Below are 9,025 nucleotides of genomic sequence, written 5' to 3' on the forward strand. Positions count from 1 at the left end.
GTAGCTAAAGATCACTTGTATTTGTACACGAAATCCCTAATCCCGAACTAAAATGAAAATGAATATGTACAATAATCCGGTGGATTAGATCTACTTGTCCCTAAAACAGAAAAAGATGACCCTTTCTTACTGAGCATTACCGATAAATATTCATTTTTTTATACGTTAGGTTTCATATGTATATAATTCTTTGATTATATGAAATCAAAAAGAAGAAATGGCAAGAGAAATTGTCTCTAGATATTAGGAAATAACGATGTGGAAAAACAAGACAAGGATTCCCTACAATGAAACTGTACAACAATTGAAAGGGATGTAGCGCAGCTTGGTAGCGCGTTTGTTTTGGGTACAAAATGTCACGGGTTCAAATCCTGTCATCCCTACCTATTACTTCTCCTATGGGCAGTAACGAGGGATCAGTTGAGATCGATTCAAATTGGACTGGACTGGACATAATTTTGCATTTTATGATACTACATGCATGCAAGGTGTATTGGGGGTACAAAAAGAATCCCTTTCTTTACAGTTGTATCTCCTGTCATAAGAAAGCGCTCTTAGTTCAGTTCGGTAGAACGTGGGTCTCCAAAACCCGATGTCGTAGGTTCAAATCCTACAGAGCGTGATTCTGTTTTTGTAATGTTGAATCACAATAAAATAACTTTACTAACTTGAACTGCAACCTGAATTTGACCTCCTGCAGCTTAAGAAGGAGGTCAATCAAAAAAGAGATGTTACTCAATCAAAGGTCCAACTGATCTCCGCGTCTGTATTGTAAATATGAATAATCCGGCCAAAGTAATAGGAATTAGACCTAAGACGATTCCAAATAGAAAAACTTCAATCATTTCAATTTGTTGGAAAGGGTAAAAATAGAGGTAATATCTATCCCTAAATATTACTCCGAATCACCCATGAATCTCAATGATCAAGAATTGGTAATTAACGCGGGAAGGAACTATCGAATACCTGAAATCTCACAGAACTATTTATTTTGATGAATTATTCATTCAATTAATTTCAAATAAGTCGTATCTTGCTCAGACCAATCAATAGAGCTGGGGTTATAGTTGAAGCAGCTAGTAGAAAACCGAAATAACTAGTTATAGTGGGCATGAAGGAGCTAAATGAGATACGTTCTTTTTTTTTTTACATATGTTTATAAAGCACTTACCTAAGTTTCAATTTTTGCGAGATGTGATGATCAGAAAAAAATACCAATTGACAGAATCAGTTCCAATTGAAAGTTCTTGATTCATCAGTCATTATAGACGGCACTGACAAAGATAGAGTAGCAGAGGTAGAAAAAAAAAAAAAGATTGATTTATCATCTGTGACATCTACCAATGTCGGGGATTTCAAATCAACAGATTCATTGAGCAACTCGTGAGTAAAGTAATAGTCAGAAGAACTGTGTCGTGTAACTTCATTCAAAAATGAAATTATCTTTGAATAACTATAGAATAAAAGAATTGGATTTCAAAAGAATTTCCATTTTGACCATTTATTTCTTTTCTTTTTCAATTTATCAATTCCTATTATCCTTTTAGGTTCCACAGTCTGTCTTTCCATATCATGGAGTTCCATCCTTGTAGCTAGGTCAAGAAGGAACCTTTGGATCTAATCCAGTAATGGTTGCATCACGAATATTGATTGTTCAAACTATTTATTGTTTCTTCTCTTTCTTTCATCGAATACTATCTACTACTGTAGAACCAACCAATTACTTGAAATGAAAGGATTAGAAAAAAAGAAAAATATCTTTTCTACAACCATGAGAGGGGATTTCTATATTTTGCATCTAATTGAATTGTGTGGAATATGATAATCTCGTTCATTAATTATTAGAACTAGAACCCGTTGACTCAAACTTTACTAAGAACTTCAGTTTCTAGTCCAAAGCCAATACTTGAAACCCTATACTACAGAAATTTGATCAATTTTTGATTGAATGACACGCGGTTCCGCATAGACAAGTAACAAGAAAGGAAAAGGGGAATTATGTACCATTTCTTTTCGATACTGATTGAAACTGCGTTGCTGTGTCAGAGGAAGGATAGCTATACTGATTCGGTATACTCTAAATACACCTTCGGGTACAATATTGACGATCTCACAAAGATGAAATATCAGTAGTTTTCCATTTACTGATCCCATCTTTCAAGGAATCGATCCCCCTTTGACTGTACAAGAATATGTGGAGCTCAGCATGTCTGGAAGCACGGGAGAACGTTCTTTTGCTGATATTATCACCAGTATTCGATACTGGGTTATTCATAGTATTACTATACCTTCCCTATTCATTGCGGGTTGGTTATTCGTCAGCACGGGTTTAGCTTATGATGTGTTTGGAAGCCCTCGGCCAAACGAGTATTTCACAGAGAGCCGACAGGGGATTCCATTAATAACTGGCCGTTTTGACCCTTTGGAACAACTCGATGAATTTAGTAGATCCTTTTAGGAGGCCTCAATGACCATAGATCGAACCTATCCAATTTTTACAGTGCGCTGGTTGGCCGTTCACGGACTGGCTGTACCTACCGTTTCTTTTTTGGGGGTCAATATCAGCAATGCAGTTCATCCAACGATAAACCTAATCTGAATTATAGAGCTACGACACAATCAAACCCGAACGAACAAAATGTTGAATTGAATCGTACCAGCCTCTACTGGGGGTTATTACTCATTTTTGTACTTGCTGTTTTATTTTCCAATTATTTCTTCAATTGAGAGAAAGAAAGAGAATAGTAGGAATTCTCTTATCCCATTCGGAAGGATATCATCCTCATAATTATCCATGACTGTTTATGTCTCTAGCATGACCACTTGATGAAATGTGGAGGGAAGCGGGGTAAATGGCCGATACTACTGGAAGGATTCCTCTTTGGCTGATAGGTAACTGTAACTGGTATTCCTGTGATTGGTTCAATAGGTATTTTCTTTTACGGTTCATACTCCGGATTGGGCTCATCCCTATAGTGATCGGATGAGAACCGGATTGTGGACATGAAAAAGTAAGAACTCAACAGGACCTTACCCCTCGAATCAGACAAAACAAAGAGGGGTAAGGTCCTGTTGAGTTCTTACTCTTCCAGCGAGACTTTGATCCATTTCATAACATAAAGGTTGGAAATTCATTCAGTCAACATAAGAAGAATATTTGATTCGTAGAAATGACAAAACGGATCCTTTGCTTCGATCCGATGTTTAAAACCACCCCATTCCTTTGTTTCTAATGATGTTTTTGAAGAATTTAATCCCTTGATTGTCATAGTATCTGTTCCTCTATAGTATGGACGGACTCTTCCGAAGCAAGAAGAAAGAAGGAATCAATCGATTTTATGGATGACACAATATGGATTTCTACAGATGAGACATTCTTCAAATCAATTCCAATTAGTATGGAAATGAACCTTACTCCATAAATAAAATTTCAAGCAAAAGACACTTAATTTAATGCCCGAGTGTGGTGAAAAAAAAAAAAGTGAAAATCTTGGATTTTTGCACATATCCAAATCCTTATTGATTATCTCATCACAGCGAAAATTTGCTTTTTTTTTTTTTATAAGTTCATTGAAGAAGTTCTATTTGCTCAATGAGTGATTCCCCCCGCCCCCCCCCTTTTTTTTTGTTTGTCCACTACTGCTTATGAATCTAAAGAAAGAGGTTATAATAGTCCTGGAAAAGAAAATCGTAATCTTTAACGAACAGGATCAAGAATCATTATTATTTCCACACAGGAAAAGGGTGAAAAATTCCTTTTCTTGTGTGGAAGATTAGTAAGACGAGCAATCCCTCCTAGAATCATTTGTTACTTTCATTTATTCCTTGCCATTTATTTTCTTCCTTGCCTATTATCTAATAGAATTCGATTCTATTAGGTACAATAGAATCAAAAACTATTGATGCATTACATGGCATTTATAATCTGGGATTAAGAGGCCTGGCATAGTCACACCACTCCAATTTTTTTTTTGAAAAAAAAAAAAATGTCAAGTAGCCTTCTTCAGAATATACATATTATTACTAGGAACGGGGCACAAACAATTCCTGACATCTCGCCGAAAAACAGTATAAAGAAAAAAGCTTTTCATTATTTTTTTGATCATACATAATTGCATCGATCAACAATAGTTCGTCTCTTTTTACCAATTTGATGGATCCATGTATCTAGAAATTCATTTCGGACAATTGAACCTTCTCAAACTGTTTCTTTTTAAGAACCAAAAAGATTTGTGCCAGAATAACAGATACCAAAAAGAACAACAACCCTTGGACACGTAATGGATCTTGAAGTACTATTTCTGCATCTCCCTGACCAAATCCACCCACATTAGGATTACTCGTTAATGGTTGATCAAGCTTGATAGATTCACCCTCTGAAACAAGAAGTTCCGGTCCTGGAGGTATAATATCAATTACTTGGTGTCCATCCGATGCATCAGCTATGGTTATTTCATACCCCCCTTTTTCTTTACGTACTATTCTGCTTACTATACCCGCTCCTGTAGCATTATAGACTGTATTGTTACTCTTACCCCCATCGGGATAAATCTGGCCCCTTCCCCTGTTCCCACCTACGTATATAGGATATTTTAAGAAGTTAACGTCTTTCTTAGTAGCAGGGTCCGGAGAAAGAATGGGAAAGACGATTTCACTATATTTCTGACCAGGAACAGGACCTATCACAAGAATATTTTTTTTAGTGGGGCGATAACTCTGAAAAGACAGAGTGCCTATCTTTTCTTTCATCTCGGGAGAAATACGATCGGGGGGAGCTAATTCGAATCCATCGGGTAAAATAAGAACAGCCCCCACATTCAAAGACCCCTTTTTACCATTAGCAAGAACTTGTTTCAGTTGCATATCATAAGGGATTCTAACAACTGCTTCAAATACAGTATCAGGAAGCACAGCTTGTGGAACCTCAATATCCACGGGTTTATTAGCTAAATGGCAATTGGCACATACAATACGCCCAGTTGCTTCTCGTGGATTTTCATAACCCTGCTGCGCAAAAATAGGATATGCATTTGAAATAGATGTCCTAGTTATTACATATATCATGATCGATACGGAAATGAATCGAGTCATTTGTTCCTTTACCCAAGAAAAGGTATTTCTATTTTGCATGGTCCAATCATTGATCCCGGAAATTTCTACAATAAATTAGGTAGGTAGCTAATATAGTTAGTATAGTATAGTTCCCTATCCACGATTCTGATATTGTACTGGAATAATTGTACTGGAATATAGGAGGAATCGAATTCCCTGGACGGGTAAAAGTATAAAGAGTGGGATTATTTGATTGATATCAGCGGATCAAATGAGTTCTTCATTCATTCATTGAATGATAAATGACTACAAGTGAAGGAGATACACGATTTAAATAATGGAAGATCCAATATTTCAAAATTGTATCTAGAATGACTGGAAAGGTAGAAACAAGACCAGATATAATTTGATCGTTATGGGAAAATCCAAAATCTTTGTAGATCGAGCCAATCATTAGTTCCCAACCATAAGGCGAGTGGAATCCGATACATAAATCAGTTAATAAAAGAATAGAAAAAGCTTTTATTGTGTCACTTAAGTTATAGAGGAATTCCTGAACCCAAGAATTCAAAATGAGAAGTTCTTCATTACCCAGAATAGAATAACCGCTTAGAATAGCGAAACAGATTATATTTGCCGAGAAATCCAAAATGATATGGATATGATCTTCATTGTGCATTTTGATCAATTGTATCGTTTCTTTGTGGATTCCTATACGAAACTTTTGTATCTGTGTCTCCTGGTAGTCCTTTATCATTTCGTCCAACAGGAATAGTTCTTCTAATTCTATGAATCTTTCTAGAACGTTATTTTCTTGAATATCATTCAAAAAAGTTTCGGATTGCCTGGTATTCCACCAATGAGTAACCCAAGGTTCCAGACTTTTATTAAATGAGAGAGAGATCCACCAGGGCAAAAAGACTATAGATGCAAGATATGGGAGGGGAGTCAATGCTTTTTTCTTTTTTGGCACTTTTTTTTTTTCATTGTTTAGTCCTTGGATCTGGAAAGAATATAGAAATAGAATCAAATAAAAATGAAATGAAAAAATAAGGGCCCATTTCAAATGAAAGAAATAATCAAATATTGTTTCCAGATATCCCATGGTCAAATTCGAACCAATTGCATCTTCATTTGTTCCTTTCGATGAATGCAACCACTTGAAGTAATGAATATTATTCGGATTTTGAGACAAAAAAACTCCCCCTCGATCAATCAATTATTTCGAAATGTTTGGCTGGCTACCCACAGCCCAGGAATAATTGAAGGGATATTTTTGAAGAATATTGATGATGAAATCCGAAAGGAGTGGCAAAAGGAGAGAGAAATTGGATGGTTATGAAAGATCCAATCGTTTGGCCATCAAGGAGCAAAAGAGAGGATAAGATAAAAAGAAAGATCGATTGACAAATGACAAAAGGGAGATAATTTATGAGAGATGATCCATCTGTATCTAACGTATCAATTCAAAATATTGGGCCTAAAAAGATGAATTCTGTACTGTATTCCGAAATGTTCTGATATGTGTGATGAATACATACTTATTGGACTTCTTACTAATATGAAAGAATTGAGTTGAGTTCCATATGCATAAAAATAGTTTTGGTGGACAAAACTTGCTTCTTATTATGGTTGTTCCATATATGCCTGCTTGCTTGCTTTATTCTATAGGCCACAGTACAGCGGCATTACCAACAGAACGGGTGAAATAGAATCTAACATGATTTGCTCGAATGAACGTTCCGAAGAAACTTCGCTTATATTAAAAGTAAAAGGGGATTCCTGAGCTCCTTCCCTCATACTGAGAAAGAAAACATTCATTCTTCATCACAGTTTATTTCAAAATACTTCAATTGGTACACGCAAGAAATAGGCCGATTCGGCAGCTTTTTGTTCAATTTCTCGTGGAGTCAAATTCTCATCAGTTCGAGTCAAGGGGATAGCTCCCTGGCCTCTAATTTCCATATAAAGGACACGACGGGAATAAAGGCCCTCTTTAACTTCCATTCTGATCGACTGGATATCTCTCATAAGAAATCGAAGGAAGATTCGACGATTTATTCCAGGAAATCCCCAACGAAAAATACACACGACCCCTTCTTTTCTATCGAATCGATCATAACCACTACCCACATTCCACGAAATTGTGCACCACAAATAGGAACTAATGAACAGACCCGCGATCCCATAAAAAGACATCACGATCCCTTGTGGAAAAAAAATTATTTGCTGAGACGGGAATAAGGATATCAAATTCCTACCAAGATAACTGGAAGTTCCAACCAATAAGAATCCTAGCGAACCTAAAAAAAGGATAAAGGCCCAGCAGAAATTACTTGTTTTTCGAGACCCCGTTATAAGTTCTATCCATATACGTTCTGATCGCCAGTTCATACTAGATCCAGTTGCATTCTATTGGAATTGAGAGAATAAGCCAAATGAATTTGACTTTACCTTTTTGGCTCCCGAAGTAACTCTCATCAACTAGCACTATTATGATGTGAACCCTTAGCAGTAATTCATCGAATTGGTTAGATATAAAATAATAACATCCCCTTCATATGATCCCATTATGTATATCTACATAACATATAGATACATTTACTTTCTATTTCAGATATAGATATCCGCCGATCTATTTTAAAACAGCTATACCCGCATATACATGCATTTATCCATAGATCATGTATCTGCATGCATAACATAACAGCCTTTTCCTTTTTATTTGTTATTTGTATTATTTTTGTGTTCGAGGGGAGCCACATATCGTACCATATTCCACTAAATAGGTATCTGTATTATGATCCAAGTCCAAGTGTTGAAATAAATTGATGAGATTTAGTCCCATCGGATCTAAACAATCTTGTTTTTTTGAACATGAAGAGATAAAGACGCCATTGCAATTGCCGGAAATACTAGGCCCACTAAAGGCACAAAAATAGAGGGTAAGTTGAGATCTGTCATAGAATAGGTGCCTCGATTTAATATTTGTACCTGTTATAAAAGATATCTCCTGTTATAAAAGATATCTTATGATAAGTCTATCTATTATAAGTATTATAAGTATATAATAAGTTCAAGGAATGTAGAACTAAATAAATGTACCTATTCATCTTTCTACACGAAATATACGTATGATAATCCGCTTTATTATTCTTGTTCTCCCGTCCTTATCTTTTTATTTTAATAAGGAGAATAAGGGGTTTATTATGAGTTCCCCAAAAATTCGTTAGAATCTGATCCAACAGGAATTCATAGTCAAGTCAAAAATGGAGGTTCTCGGGAGATATAGAAATATACAACACTTCGATTCGATTTATTTTATTCTATTATAGGTTTTCATTACTTGAATTTTGATTCAAAGGAAAGAAACCATGTAGCTGAAATAATTCACTCAGAACACCCTTTAAAGGATTACGTGGTACGATTGAATCGAATAAGCCCTTATGGAATGAATACTCAGCCGCTTGTGAACCGTCGGGTACTGTCTTATTCAATGTTTGTTCAATTACTCTTTTACCCGCAAATGCAATGTAGGCATTGGGCTCGGCAATAATGATATCTCCCAACATACCAAAACTGGCTGTCACTCCACCGGTTGTAGGAGATGTAAGGATTGATACATAGAATAACTTTTTATTTGATTGATAATTATATGAAGCGGAAGATATTTTCGCCATTTGCATCAAGCTCAAACTTCCTTCTTGCATGCGTGCTCCTCCAGAAGCACACACCATAATAATAGGTAGAGATCCATTAGTAGCATACTCGATCAAACGGGTTATTTTCTCGCCTACTACGGATCCCATACTACCCCCCATGAACTGAAAATCCATAACCCCAATTGCTATGGGAATACCATTTAGTTGACCTATGCCTGTTTGAACAGCCTCGGTTAAACCTGTCTTTCTTTGATAAGAATCGATACGATCTCTATAAGGTTCCTCCTCCGAGTGAAATTCAATGGGGTCGA

The 9,025-nt window shown here is 36.1% G+C and overlaps 2 non-coding genes across 2 annotated transcripts; both read left to right on the forward strand.

Moving 5' to 3' along the window:
- The first annotated feature begins 309 nt into the window (after nt 1-309).
- On the forward strand, nt 310-383 carry TRNAP-UGG (transfer RNA proline (anticodon UGG)). Its single transcript has one exon. It is a non-coding gene; the product is annotated as a tRNA-Pro (tRNA).
- Nucleotides 384-548: 165 nt separating this feature from the next.
- On the forward strand, nt 549-622 carry TRNAW-CCA (transfer RNA tryptophan (anticodon CCA)). Its single transcript has one exon. It is a non-coding gene; the product is annotated as a tRNA-Trp (tRNA).
- The last annotated feature ends 8,403 nt before the right edge of the window (nt 623-9,025 follow it).

The sequence above is a fragment of the Tasmannia lanceolata genome, unplaced genomic scaffold (assembly GCF_043159265.1).
Source record: "Tasmannia lanceolata isolate RefF3 unplaced genomic scaffold, GAP_Taslan_0.1 ptg001011l, whole genome shotgun sequence".
NCBI lineage: Eukaryota > Viridiplantae > Streptophyta > Magnoliopsida > Canellales > Winteraceae > Tasmannia > Tasmannia lanceolata.